Below are 14,834 nucleotides of genomic sequence, written 5' to 3' on the forward strand. Positions count from 1 at the left end.
TGTGCTTCACTTCCCTGCAACTGCTCTGTAACTACCAATTAGTACTTCTTAATACCTTTTTACAGTAGGCTCTGGGTCCCTCGGGGAAAGACTCGAATGCAGCTCCTCCCTCACTGAAGGTCCCTGAGAGGTGCCAAGCCCACGGAGCCGCCTGCCACCCGAGGTCCCTGTCCTTCCTCTGTCTGTCTGTCCTCCGCTTCCGCCTGCCTTGTGCGCACAGCCTTATCTCTGCTGGGGGGGCCAAGGGGGCCTCAGGCCTCCTCTCTGCCTGCAACACCTGTTTCTCTGTTTTAAGGTGACCTGTGCCTCAGTTCAGGCATCACCTCTCTGGGGAGCCCTCTGGATGCCCCCTCACCCCAGCTGTCATCAGCTGCCCCCCACAGCGGTCCCAGCCCTGAGACTCACGCCCACCACAGCACCTGCTGGGTGCTGTCCCTCACCAGCGCCCACCTGCCCGAGAGCGTGAGCCTGCCTGACTTCGCCTCCCGCCTCCCGGGCCTGGAAATTACGCCGTAGTAGATGCCCAAGAAATGTTTCAAATGAACCCATAGGTGAAGCACGTTAATCCATGGGCACATATACCGTAGTCACCTTTCTCACATAACCTCAGTGGTTCAGTCTGTTTCATTTCTTAATTTCAGTGTTTAGCTGCTTTAACTTGCATGAAGGTACTGTTTACACAGAATGTGTTAGCTCTGTTACTGAACCCAAAGGTTAAATGTGAGTGTAATATAAAGGAACATTGCACTTGAACAAAAAGTGAATCTCATAAGTGCGGTTCTTTCCTTCACTTACTCAGTCCCCTTTAACGAGCACCTTCTGTGTCCCACGTAGAGCTCTGACAGCTCGAGGACAGAAAGCCAGCCTGGTCTCTCCCCTTCGTCAGTGGGGGACACGGGGGACCAGGTGGGTACAAGTCTGTGTCAGAGCGGGTATGCCAGCACAGAGGGCGCACCTGAGAAAACGACCATAGAAGTCTGTCGCCTCTTTATTCCCAACGTGGACAGAAAGCCTAGACACAAAGGGCCAAGCCCATCTCGGTGTGTTCCCACGAAGGGCTCGGGTGAGCCCAGTGTGAGACATCGTGATGGCCAGTGCATGGGCGCCGCCCCCTTGGTCCAGGGCCCAAAGCCACGCCCCCATCCTCCTCCGTGGCAGCAGCAGCAGCAGCACTAGGGATGTTCACGATGAAATGATGAAACGTAGGATGTGGGGCGGGGCGGGGGGCGGGGGCAGTTCACAATGCCACTTTTTACTTTGAAATGATTCCTGGGAGCGTTTTCTGAAATGTCTATCTCCATCTAATTAGAAACTCTTTTCCGACCTCATTTCATCACTGTATGGCCATATGCCAGAAACAACCACACTTGAACTGGATTTATCCCACAGGCTTTTGGAAGTAAGGCGAGTTCTCAGAGTGGCGAACAGATTCAACCTGTGTTTCCCCAGGCCCGTAGGAAGACACCGGCAGCCCGGGAAGCACAGCAGAGGGTCTGGATGTTGTGCCTTCCTTCCCGGTGACACTGCCTTCTTCCTCACGTCTTTGAGCTGACGGTGCTGATTCACTAATAGACACTCTGGCAGGCGCTGTTTGCAGGAGAGTAAGGCCGTGCTGACCTTTTACAGTGCAGCACTTTATGGGTTTCAAAGCCCTGTCTTGCTCATTGTTTATTTTATCTTAATCATGACCTTCCAAGGGCGTGGGGAAGTACTATAGCTCCTGATTTTTAGGTCAGCGTGTGGAAACCCATGCAACTGAAGTCACAGAGCTAAAAACGCTGCTGTGGCATTAGAACCGAGGTTTTGTCTTGTGGACCGCAGCTCTTTCTGGTGGCCCACACTGCACATGCGTGTGGAAAAGAGATGAATGACTTTTTCCAAGTCACTTGTTGTTTTCCGTCTCAGCAGGGCTGGCATTTCCTTGGTTTTCAGCTCTTCCTGAAAACTAGTTTTATCCATCTGCTAGTAGTGACCAGTGTGAGATTCGCACTAACCCAGCTCCCAGGGGCCAAAACCGGAACGCCGGCACCACCCTGCAGTGGGAAACACGGCGGTCAGAGACTGCGGACACCTGGCTCTGGTGGTCGGTGCTTTTGCTCCACTTTTAAAAAATGGACCTGGGAATACAAATCAGGAGTTCGCAGCTGGCTCTCGAGTCTAGAACCTGAGGCGGGAAGTCAGGTCAGAGTCTTCACTGTCATGGTCAGCAGAGCCCGGCATGCCCGCTGACGTAAAGAGAGCATCGTCACAGGAATGGGGGCTCTTGAGCCCAGGGCCCTTGGTGTGACCTTGGACCCCAGGTCCCTGTGCTGGGGCACTGCTCCTGGGTTCACTCTCGGCCACCCACATCTGTGTCCTCATCACGTGTTTACCTTTCTTGTTTCCTTTCTGGACATGATATTATTAGACATGAGATTATTAGATTATTACATCAGTAGACATGCAGTTATTCGATTATGAGTCCCTTAACAGATGATGAGATTTTTATTATTGGAGACTGTGCGAAACTCACCCTGGATCTGATTATATTAGCACATTGGCTTGGCTGATCAGCACCTAGCCCAGCACCTCCCAGCAGCGGTCGGTCACTCCGCAGGTGCGTGCTCGGTGTTCACGCACAAACGGGTGCGTCCGTACTTGCCGTTGGAGGACAGCGTGTGGAATAGTGATGACGATGACTTTTCCTTCTGAAGTAACCGACAATAAAAAAAACGCAGGGAAAAACAAAAGAGAAAAAGGCGTGGCCCCAGATCGTGACAAAATCTTTTTCTCATTGCCTGGTGGTGACAAAGCAGAAATATCCCAGTTGTCCCTCGAAGTGTCGCCTGCTGACTTTCCGGGTACCGATGGGAAAACGCAGCTGCTCCGCAGGGAGCGGCCCTTAGTGTCACCACGGAGCCCGCGTGGGCTCTGCCCTGGGCCCTTCAGGGGTTTGGCCCAACCCACGGTCGTAGTGGCGGCGCTTATGTCAGAAGGACGGATTTCAGTTTGTTTCCATATGCGTCTGTATGGTTTTTTAAACATAAAAATAATGACATCATTACAAAGATGAATTGACCCACTTAATCCCGTCTTTACGTGTTGGGCATTTTTAACTCTCTCAGCCCTGTCGCTTTTCCTCTCTCTGTCCAACTTCACCCCTCCCGCGTTCCCTTGTGGAATACATCAAGAAAAAGAATACATCTTTGAAAAACGCTTTCGAGCTTAGGAAACTTAAATTACGTTATCATTATTCTATTTGTATAATTCTCCATATTCCAGCAATTGCTGGGATTTTCTTCCCCTTCTAAAATAAGATTAGGGAAATTGTACTTCAAAACATCAATATTTCAACTTGGGTTTCCGAGGTTTGAGGACTCTTGCTTTGGAAGAGGCCAAGGTGCTCAGCCTCCAATGAACATATTGGGAGGGATGGCCGAACGGGTGGGTGTAAAGTAGACCACTTGTGGGTAAAATTTACTGCTTTTCTTCTTTAAAATGTGGTCAATAAACCCGACACAAGTAGATGTCACTAGCAGCAGATACTTTTTCATTCCATGATTCCCTGTCTTGGGGGTGAACATTCATATGCATGCTCGTACTCTCAGGAGCTAGGAGCCAACTCATAAGTAACTACTGCCTTTTCAGTTGTTTTTTTTTTAACATAAAACTATTTCAGAAGGTATTTTTGTACCTTCTTTTAGTTTTAAAGGCAACGGAATCTTTCATATATTAAAGCAAAGTAAATTATCATGGAATGTTATTACATACATTTCAGAAGATGATGTTAATGAAATATCACCAGGAATGGAAATTGACATCTTAATGCATTAGACCAAGACTCTCTTAAATGGTTTGAACAAATGACTCACCCAGGTTCAAAGTCAGCCCTTATTAGGTTTTTCATTTATTTTTCATTTATTCTTCCATTCAGCCCTTCAATAAGCGTTTGCTGAGGACCCGCTGTACCCATCACTGTGCTTTTATGTCCCATCTCTTTACTTTGTACGATTTTTAAAACTTGAAAGATTGAAAGTTATTCTTCATTGGCCATTAACTTTAGGCTTTTTGGAGGATTGATTCAGAAGAATTTTAAAAAAAAATTAAAAAGCATTTTCAGATGTGGAATGTTCTAATCCATACGTCCTTTCGTGCTTTCTGAATTTTTTTCATGGTACCTTTGATTTTCTTACGGGCTCCTGCATGTAGCTTTGCCTGAGGGGGCGTCCAAGACCCGGATGTTTTCTGTGTTTTCAATGATCGTGGAATATATGTAGAATTATACTCTGGCCTGAAACTTGCTGTCTAGGCCATTAAAACAAAGCAATTTTAAGAATTCTCATATCTGACAATATCCTTCATACCTATGAACACTCATTGTAACCGGAGATTTCTGTAATCTAAGTACAGAAATGGTTTCTGGATATGTGGAAACATAGGGCGAAAGCTTTTCATTTGATAAAAGGATCTTTGTTCTGTAGCGTCATTTGTTTTCCATCACCGACGCGTCAGCAGGCACTGCTGCACACCAGGAGGGTCGGCGGTAGATGAGACGAACTAGCTACGTGCCAGGGTCTTGGCTGTTGGAGGGGCAGACCTCGGGCGGGAGGCACAGCAGGGCTGCCCGCCAGTAGAAGAACGGCGTGTGCCCTGCCCCGTGGCCGTCCACAGGCGGGAGTGCGGAGCTCTGGGCACCCATGAGCAGCGGCCGGAGTGTTCTGCGTTCTCCTGCAGTGCTCATTCAAGTCCGCTGTGTACCCGGGGGCGGCGCGTGGGTGGGGAGATGTGGAGCCCGCTGTCCCGCAGGTGACATTTTAGAATGCTGAAGCGCAAGAACAGAGTGGGGCTTCCTCCCTGCGCCTCGTCGTGCGTGTGTGACAAAGACCACAGAGTCTGAAGGAGAGAAAGACGCGATCGTCGACTTAGGTTCAAAAAGTGGCGAGGACTGGAAGTTGCCATGGCTACCGTGAAAACCTGTTTTTTTCCCCTTTCTATAGCAAATTGCTAAGTTTATTTGTAGAAAGAATTCTGTTCTCTCATTATCTGACTTCTTATTCCTTCATTGTAAGACTCAGTCTTTCTTCATTTCTAATTGAAGATTCCAGATCCCAAAGGTATTGAGTTATACTAAATGCCTTCCCATGAAAAGCTATTTTTTCCCTTGGGAAATACTTATTTTCCAGTTTTTCAAAACTAATTGTTTGAGTCTTTCTGTCAACTTTCAGGCCGTGGATAATGGTGACTGCACACAACAGTTTAATGAATGCTCTCTTGAAGTGTTCATCTGTTTATAAAAACTTGATAAAGGGGAAGAAAATCTGCTTAGTGTTATGAAACATGCATGGGCCACGTTTACCAGACGGTTGTGTAATTGCAGAGAGGACAGCTCCCATTCCTTTGCATCAGGTTAATAGTTAACATTTAACTACAATGTGGCTGCATGGTTATTAAGGTTTCTTCCCATTCTGAGCATGTATGATATTACTCCGTAAACATGAAAGGCCTTTAAAACGGTGTCTAAAAAATGGCTGTCGGTAAACTGTCTTCTCCAATCTTACCCTTTCTATTTAGTTCATCACAAGTTTATATTTACTACTCCAGTTCTGTGTCATCAGCACATTAGGATCAGCGAATTTTTGCCATGATGGGGCCTTTAAACACCGTCAGATTAATCACCTGCCATTTTCCTCACTTCATTGCATGTTTATTTGTACACAGTAGGAATAAGGACGAGTGTCACTTTCATCATCGCATTAAGGCAGACTAACCACTGGTAAGTGGATTGCCACGATGGAATAAATGAAGCAAAAATGAGCTGTCAGTAACAATTAATACTGATAGATGAAAAATAGATCCATTATGATACTTTGCTAAACGAAGAAAATGTAGATTTTTTTGGATAATATTCAAGTTTGAATCTCCTGCATAAATTCGGTATCGTATAAAATCAGCATGTTTTTCACGTCACGGGAGTTTTTAGCAGGAACGGACTTGCAGATCCGTGGATTCTCAGCCTCGTTTCACATGCGAAGCTGTTCGTCCAAATGCAGGTGTCTCGCCTGGATTCACACTAAGGCAGCAGAGGAGGGCAGATCTTTCCCGGGGCAGGGGGTGGGGGTGGGGGGGCGCAGGCGGCGGGGGGGGGGGGCGGGGAGCACGGGGAGACAGGTGTCTGGAGGGATTCAGGTGGTACCCAGCCCGGCGTTCCCGCCCACGGCATCTGACCCTGAGGGGGCTCCAAGGAGCTCATTTCTGAGCCTTCCATCTGCTCCCCTCATGGCCTCGCAGGAACGAGGTGCCGGGGGCCCCCAGAGGTCAGACGGCTCGTGCCAGGCGGTTCACTGTGGAGGGGTGTGGGCAATCTGGAGGGACCTTAGGCATTCGCTCTCACGCGCCTCCCCCCCCCGCCCCCCCCAGCCGCTGGGCCTGCCAGGGCGAGGTCTGTTCCCCTTGGCCTTGACTGAGTGTGCACACTGGCCTCCCGCCCTTCCCGGCGTGGACGGGAAGCCGGCGGCCTGCGTAGGGAGGGCAGGGGAGGAGGAAGTGCCGTGGCAGGGAGGGGGCCGGGGGGGCGGTGGCCAGGGCAGCCGATCACCCACCAGCCGCACGCACGTCCTGGGTGCCCCTGGCCTCGCGCCCGCAGGGATTCTCGCGGGTGGTCCTCACGGCGGCTGCTTTGGTAGACACTGGTACCGTCCGCACTGTTGTTACGAAACCCGGGAGGGAGACTTGCCAGTTCATCCTTCCTCAGACGTGCACCCGCACCCTTCCCCGTGCCTCTGGAAAGCCCGACTTCCCCGCCACCGACTACACGGGGAGGCCGTCACGCCGAGGGGCTCCTCTGTCACAGGCACCCCGGACCCCAGCCCGTGGACGACTGGAGTGCCCACGCGGAAACCGGTGCAGGACACCGCGCCCCCAGCGGCCCGCTCGCTGACCCACGGTCCCCTCTTTGCTCCTACGTCTTCCCCATGAAAGTCTCTCCCGAGCTCTCCCTGTCACGCACGGCGGGGCCTCCTCACCACTCCGGGTGTGGCACTGCCCTGCTCAAGTCAACTTTTGCTCAAATAAATGCTTGGCATTTTACTATCTCTCAGTTCATGGGCTAACACACGCCTCTACTTCCTCCCCAGTGTTTATTAACGCAGCAGCCCTCATCCGGTGTTTTTTCAGAAGGGGTTGCCCCAGCTGAAGGGGTCCGAGAGCCTTCATCATCCTGGGACCCGTTTCCCAGGTTCCCCTTCTTTGATAGGAGAGCTTCACTCAGACGACATCTAGGTGGCGGCCGAGTGAGGAAGAGAAGGGGGACCCGGGAAAGAAAACCCGCTTTCCAGGCCAACCTTGGCTGTGTGTTTCCGTTAAATCACCTTGTTCTCAGGCTTCCAGTCCCACAACCTCTGCGGTTTGGACAAAATTTTCACTGTTTCCAAATTGATAGTTAATGTTCTAGGAAATCCCATAGCGATTTGTTACAGCATCATCATTATAGAGAAGCTTATTTATTAGAGCAGAGTTATTTGTGTTGCCATACCGTGTTTCTGCACTAAAATGCATGTGATGTATACCCATGCATTGAATGGACACGGGCCTTGAGAGTGATTTCCTTAGGTTCTGATATTTTCAGATTCTCAAGTCAGACACCTTGAGATCCTCAAACCGGCCAGGGATAGGAGTCCCTCCTATCATCATGACGGAATACTGTCGGTGAAAAGAAACAGAGGGAAGACTTGATACTATTGTGTGTCCCTGTCATGTCCCAGCCCTTACACTTGAACACAGAGAATGTCAGTGAAAATCAGAAGCGACCCAGGGACTCTTTTCACCCCTCAGGAAACTAAGCTCAGCGGACGCCCTCCGCTGAAAATGCAATCCCCGCAGTAAGTTTCTTTTAGAGAAACCGGGAGTAACTCACATAGCAGAATTCCTTTATTCCCCCGACTCTTAAACTATGATTTGGACAGATTCTGAGGGAGTCTTGGGCTTTCTATCATTTTCGGATTCCAGCCTGGCGCTGTGCAGGGAGAGCCTCGGGGTAACATAAGACAGGATCTGGATGGTTTCCCTAAACATGACCTTCCAGGGGCGCCCCCGTACACCGGATTTGCGGGAGGGAGCTGGCCGTCGCAAGCACAGCTCCGGCCAGGAAGGGCGATTCACGGCGCGGCAGTCCCTCCGCCTGTTTCCTTTCGGAGAGCGGGGCGTGAGCTCTGAGTCGGGAGTGTTTCGTGTTGGTGTCAGGAGCTTTGTGCCCTCACGCGTCACCAGCTTGTGGTGACAGTCCTTTCCGAGTGTGAAAAAGCATTCCTATTTGTATTCATTTTTAATGATCACTTTCACTCGACCGAACACTTCCTTAATAGCATTATCTGTGAAGATGATTCCTGTACATGAGCAGCAAAACAAACGGTATGTCTAGGCCAGAACCTGTCTCTCCACGCTTGTACTTGCTCTAGGAGGACCCCTCCGTGCACACTGGGGAACACCGATTTCTGCTACAGCGTCTCGGAGCTTCCTCCACTGCGTGTGGGAGCCCGCGGGTGCCGACGGCCGTCTCTGCTTCTTTCACTTTGCGTTTGTCATCTCCTCGTTACTTGGCATTTACGCAGTGGCGTGCATAGGCATCTGTGGGGGAAGCACTCATTTCTGCGTTATTCTTAATGTTCACTCCTCTTCGATCGAAGTGTAATCATCTTGTTTTCCAAATTAGGGAGCGGAACGTGGAAGACTTGCCTCGTGTGGTGAGGAGCCACAGGTCTCTCTGTGCGTGACGGACGCACGCTGGCCGCAGGGCGTTGGCAGAGGTTGGAGCCCCGAGAGGCGGGGAGGACCTGTGGCGGCTTAGCTTCTAGAATGGGAGGTGCCTTCAGGTCCTAAAATTACCTGGTTTTTATAATAACCTCCAATAGGGAAGCTCAGAACTGCTTCACTAAACCTCCTTGTACAAATGTCGTCCACTATTACTGACAGAATTTACCCGGAGATGTCATGATATTTTCAGGGTTTATCAGGCTTATTCACATGTTTGGCATGTATGACAAACTGTGGCATAAGGGTGCTGATTTCACTAGGATTAGAAGAAGTCTCTAGAAGGAGTCTTAGGACCTGTACAAATGTATGGAGAACTGGGAGATTTTTTTTTATTTGTACATCAAGGACAATTTATGTCTGTTCTATAAGAAAAATAAGTATTCTCTTGGCAAAATATGTGCGTGTGTGTGTGTACACTTAGATCCTTTACTTCTGCTCAGAAAACTCTCCCTGTGATGGACTAAACTTACGAGCTAACATTTCCCATTTTGTTCCCGTTTTTATTTCTATTCGTATATATGTTCTGGCTACCTGATTCAGTCACCCATCAGTTTGCATTCTGTAGCAATCACGTGGGCTAAGAAAAGTTGTCTTCCTAAATATGCTTTCCCTTTCCTCGAAACTGTTGATTTCTAAGAGCTCATTCTTCTTGTCCAGTTCTGGTTTCCTTGGGAGCGAGTGAGGTGGGCTGATTTGTAAGTGACACCACTGTTTTAGCCTCAAAAGCATTTCCGCCAGACCCCCCGTTTGAGTGGCAGGAGGAGTACGTGGCGGGGGTGCATCGCCGCACAGCGGACGGAAACGTGTGTCTCCCGTGGACCCTCTTTCAACTGCCTGCATTTCACATGAAAGCGTGTGGGCCAATTACCCAGATAATCCAGGCAATTTTCACATCGTTTTCTTCTTCGTTGGAAGACAGCCAAGCACCCTCCCCTAAGTCTTTGAAGTCCCCATTCTTTGAGCCACCTGGAGACGGCCCCCCTCCCCGGCGTAGTTCAAAGAAAAGAAGGAGCAGCGATTCCAGCTAGAGTTGGTTCCGGGCCCCCGTCTGCTCCTTCGTGCTGTGTGTGACCTGCACGCACGGCCCTCCCTCCGGTCTTGCACCCGGGAGGGCGCGACGGGCGTGGCTACCAAGAAACCACCCCTAAGAGTCTGTTCTGTGTTGGCTGTCACAGCTAAGTGCTTTCATACCAGTCTCGGGGGATGGTCTCCACACAAGAGATTTGCTGTCAAAACATGGCAGCCAGAGTGTTTCACCGCGTTGACTCCTGATGAACCGAGTGCGGCGGAACGGAAGGTCACCGGTCCACGAAGGAGATGAGCAGGCCTGTGGACAGGAGTCCAATGGCGTGCTCCAGCCAGAAGACGGGGAATATCCGTGTTACAGAATTAGTACAGGAAACTCGAATCTCCGCGTCAGAGCGCATTCCTGACAGGAACCCAGAGTCCATGGTCTCTGGGTAGGTCGGTTTCTGTTCTGCCTATGTTAATGGAGCTGCACGAATATCAATGTTTTATATTTTTACTGAGAGTTTTGAGAATAAAACATGTTTTGAAAGGAACTGAAGTGCGGTCCGAGAATGAATGAATAAACTGTAGCAACGTGTCCCCTGTGCCCAGGGTCAGCGCCTGCCCACCACGAGGGCAGTGGGGGATGGGACTTTCCTGTTGCGCTTACCGCGGCCTGCACGCTCAGTTCCTTGCGAGTGTGGGGTTGTGCCCATTTCTTTTTGGAAAGTGTGCCGAGTTCCCTCATGCTCTTGACTTCCCCTTGTACCCCTGACTGCCTGCCTGAAACGGCAGCGCCGTGTCTGCTTCCAGGGTCTGTTAGAGAGATTTTTAAACGGAACAACAAAAACTCCATTGAAAACACCTTCCCGAATTATGGTGTTGAGTTTCAAAAGTAATCCTCTCAACGAGGCCTGGAGGCAGTTCTCACGTCTGTGCTCACGGCTGTGTGTCGTTCCGTAAGAAAAAACTCACTGCTGGACAGGTCCTGGCTCTTCCCCTAGCGTGTGGTGACCAGTGACAGATGCGACCTGACATGGTGGCACTTTGAAGAAGTCTGAGCGGGCAGACGAGTTAGTTCCTGACACACCGAAGGCCATTGGTGCTTTATTAGCCGTCTCTTGTGGGGAAACAGAAGGTGCTCGATGCAGGTTAAAGCTGTGCGTTTCCCTCTTCCTGTCACGTAACTTACCGCCGCTTAACATGATGGGAGCTCGCGACAGCTCCGCACTTGGGGTTCGTATGGGGTTGTTTACTGCCTTATGTAAACAACCGTGCATGATGCGGCTGCCTAAGAGCCCCTTGAAATCATTGAAAATTACTAACCCAAGGACATAATTTGTTCACATTATACTGGCTCAGAATGGGCTTTATGATGCCTTCTGCTTTAGTAACTTTGCAGTGGTAATTGACGGCTATCCCTTGTGAGCATTAGGCTGTATCTGCGTAATGAACAAATTGGGGGATGTGGGATTCCCCAAAACAGTGGCATGAGAAAGAACTAAGTCTTGCCTTTAAGTGGTGAGTAGAAGGGACCAAAGTTAAAAGAGGAAGTTAAAAAAGAAGACTAAATGGCCATTTTCTTGAAATGTAGAACAGTATCATTTGTGACGCTTATCAAATTGTAATTCTGCTTCAGTGGGCAACGTCAGCCCCTGCTGAAACTGCTGGTGCTGCTGCTGCTTTTTTTTTTTTTTTGTGGCAATGCCATTTTATTCCAGTGGCAAGATGTAACCTGGGACTTTAATGATATATTGCATTTGAAATCAACAAAAAAATTCAGGTGATAACTGTATACTGGACACTCCTAGGTGCCATTCATAGGGGCTGCACAGCACAAATATTGTAAAGATGCTAGTGTATCACATGTACTCACAAAGATCACTCTCAGGATGTCCCCCCATGATCCTTGCCCACGCTCTCTCACACTGCTTCCTGTCTGCAGAGGGAGGGAGTTCACAGGCTGGCGAGGCTGGAGCCAGGCCTTTCTTGACGCCCCACTCCCGTGATCCAGCAGAAGGCAGTCATTACGTCAACTACCTGTGGGGTTCCCACGAAAGAATCTCTGCTTCTAGGAGACAGTGTGTGTCTCTAATTAATTCAGGGCATAAAAACACCCTCCTTAAACAGAAATTCGTATACGCTCTGGTACTGAAAAAGTTGGTGCTAAGCAAAACAATACCTGCTGGGAGTCAAGATTGCGCAGATATTGTTGGTGCCAAGTTCCAGCAGAAGGTCCCAGAATCCACGCAGAGCAGATGAAATGAGCAACATTTCCTTAGAAACTTAAGCTCTATATAACAGTTTCCCACTTACATGCACTGTGTGCTAGATTCTGTAATAGTACCGGCAGAATTAGAAGTATTTAGTGCAACGCAGAGCTTTGAAATGGATGTGTTGCACATAAACCTTCGGGAGTTCCATATTACCCAACGGAACGAGTGTTCACTACTTCTGATATAACAAATCCGTGGGACTGACATTCAATCAGAGCATGAAACACAGATACAGAGCCTCGTATGTGAGATTATTATTTCCGTGTGGCCCCAGAGAAAGCATGAGGGCTTTAAGAACTTCTTTCAGACAAAGTCACACACCAAGTGTTTGCTGTGCTTGCACGGAATTGTTTTACTCATTACTTCATGTTTGGTTGCCTTTCCTGGAACACGCTTATTTTGCATTTTTAATGAACAGGAATGGCTTTAAAGCCAGTATGCAAAAAAACAAACCAGGCATTTTTTTACGTGTGTGACAGAGGGCCTGGAGTGTGGAGACTGCAGTGTCCTCCTGGGACCGATCAGCGGAATGCCCACTGTTTGTAACAGAAGGTGGAGAGGAAGCTTCTGCATGTTGTAGGGCTGGTGTTGCGACAGAGGCAGTTTTACATGCCCACACCCTGGGAATGTCTACAAAGACACTCTCCTTATTTGGAGCCCAAGAAGGAAAATTGCAGGGGAAGAGGTTAGGAGGGAGAGAAAAAGAAGGAAGGGAGCGAGGGGAGGAATCGCCGAATCTCCATTCCCTTTCTTTTTCACTTTCGAGGGAGGGCAACTCCAAGTATTGTCTATTCATGAGCATCTGCAAGTCACACTGAAGCTCGTCCGTGTCTTCTCTGGCTTAATAGAAACTTTGATTGTTTTCTAGGATTTACACCCAGCGTAATTGTTTTTGCATTTTAATATAGTAAGAAGTGGATTGAATAAATGCATAACATATTAGAACTGCCATTAAGCAAATGATTCTATGTGGGACTGTTGAACGAATGTTTTCCTCTTTCCTTCTGAGCAAAACACAAATTTCTCCAATTATTTTTAAATTGATTGTTCTCTATTGTTGCCCAAGGACACGTGGAAAAAATCTATTTGTGCATTCATTCTGTTTACCAGTATAACTGAGTGCAGCCGCAGAAGACTAATACAGCAGATGGTCAGATACTTTCCCTCCCAGATCTGCAAGGGACACTTCTGCTTGCATCCTGGAGACTTGGTGTTTTCATACGCTGAGACTTTAGATGTGTTACCTTAGAGTATTTCCGCTGCACGTCCGTAGTATCTTTCAGCGCCCCACTGCAGGGGTCCTCCCCGTCGGAGTTGCTGCCACAAAGTACTGAGTCCTTGACTCACGCACAGCGCACACGAGCTCCGGAAAGGGTCTGCGTGAGGCGGTGGTGAAGACATTATCTCTTTGTTTGTTTGTTTGTTTTTTAAGCGGACCGTTTTTCTCAGCGAGCTTCCTACAAGTCAGCGAGCTTCCAGAGAGCGGAGACTTCTGTTGCACCACGGGCTGGTAACTGGGCTCCTTCAGACCCACACCCGGAGAGCTGAACGAGGTATCAAACTCTCCATCGCATCAGGAGAACAATGACTCGAGCTTCCGTCATTCCATCCTCAGGCCCTCAGAAGTCCTACATGTTCGCCTCCATCCTTCAAAGTCCCGGCTGGGAAGTGAACGGGGAGGAGACGAGTGCTCTTCCCATGTTGCTCAGCGTGGAGGCGTAAGCTTGCTCCCTCCGCTGTGCTCAGGGACTGGCTACACGATGTGTCCTACGGTCCTGTGCAGCATCCTCGTGAGCAGACCGTGGTGGGTGTCACCGAGAGATTAGGAGCGTGCTTCCAAGACAATCAGCCATCTCCCCTGTTTGCACCTCACCCCCGTTTCCAGTCCAGGAGGATGGGCTCGCCCTTGCTGATGCTGTGGGACTTGGGCTCTCCGTGCGTTCCCGGGGTATCGCCACCCAGGGGCGCGACGCCTATATCAGAGGAGTTAAACCGGCCGAAAGCGCCGTCGATGGTGGGAGCGGGGAAGCTGTAAAAGACAGCAGCCCTATCACATCCGTGCGACTGAGGCAATCGGTGCCCACCTCTCTTATATTTCTATGGGTTTTTCTTTCCATTTGCACAAACTGGTGGTGTACATAATAAAAATGCAAATGACAGAAAGCAGGCCCATGTTTGAAGCCATGAAAAAGCACCACCGTCAGGAGGTTTGCTCTCTCGGGGTGGGAGGAACAGAGAAAACACACGCCATGTTTGTGTCGGAGAAGGTGCTGGGAGGGTTTTGTCCCTGGTCTCTCCCAGCGAGCTGACTAGCACGTGGCAGTTGCCACGGCAACCCATTTTTGTGATTGCAGAATCAGGGTGCAAATCAGATGTAAACTGTCAGTCAATAAACTTCTGTTGTCACAGAAGATGGTGACATAGGCAATCTCATTTGGCCGATTTATATACTTCCGTGCTGTTTTCTTCTCATCTGCTCTCTTCCGCGTGCTGTCTCAGTGAGGTGTCTTTCTTGGGCCGCATCGTTTGTGGGTCGTGCATGCTGTTCGCTGGGATGACTAGAGGTCAGAGTCTGAGAAGGTTGCTGTTGCAGAATGCAGGGTATCTGACATCTGTTTTGTCATGCGGACACGTGGACTCTTGGGTTTAGCTCATGGAGAAGAACCAAATGGATTTTTAAAGGGCACTTTGTAAGTTTTTGCAGTTACTATTTTTTTTTTTGAACATACCTATTTTCAGCCCATAGAGATGAATCCACGTTTG

The 14,834-nt window shown here is 49.3% G+C and overlaps 2 protein-coding genes across 5 annotated transcripts in view; one reads left to right on the top strand and one right to left on the bottom strand.

The window, feature by feature from the left end:
• IMMP2L (inner mitochondrial membrane peptidase subunit 2) overlaps window positions 1-14,834 on the top strand; it is a 594,300-nt gene that overhangs the window by 266,398 nt on the left and 313,068 nt on the right. The window lies entirely within an intron of this gene.
• The window catches only part of LRRN3 (leucine rich repeat neuronal 3), a 33,004-nt gene that overhangs the window by 4,475 nt on the left and 13,695 nt on the right, over window positions 1-14,834 (bottom strand). The window contains exon 1 of one of the 2 annotated variants that reach the window (XM_045828651.1): window positions 2,513-2,602. The exons of the other annotated variant lie outside the window; for it this stretch is intronic. The gene's annotated coding sequence lies outside the window, so the exon portion shown is untranslated. Of the gene's footprint in view, window positions 1-2,512; window positions 2,603-14,834 lie in introns of those variants that run through there. 2 annotated transcript variants of the gene reach the window in all.

Source organism: Phyllostomus hastatus, unplaced genomic scaffold, assembly GCF_019186645.2.
Source record: "Phyllostomus hastatus isolate PE091 unplaced genomic scaffold, TTU_PhHast_1.1 phas_scaffold_78, whole genome shotgun sequence".
NCBI lineage: Eukaryota > Metazoa > Chordata > Mammalia > Chiroptera > Phyllostomidae > Phyllostomus > Phyllostomus hastatus.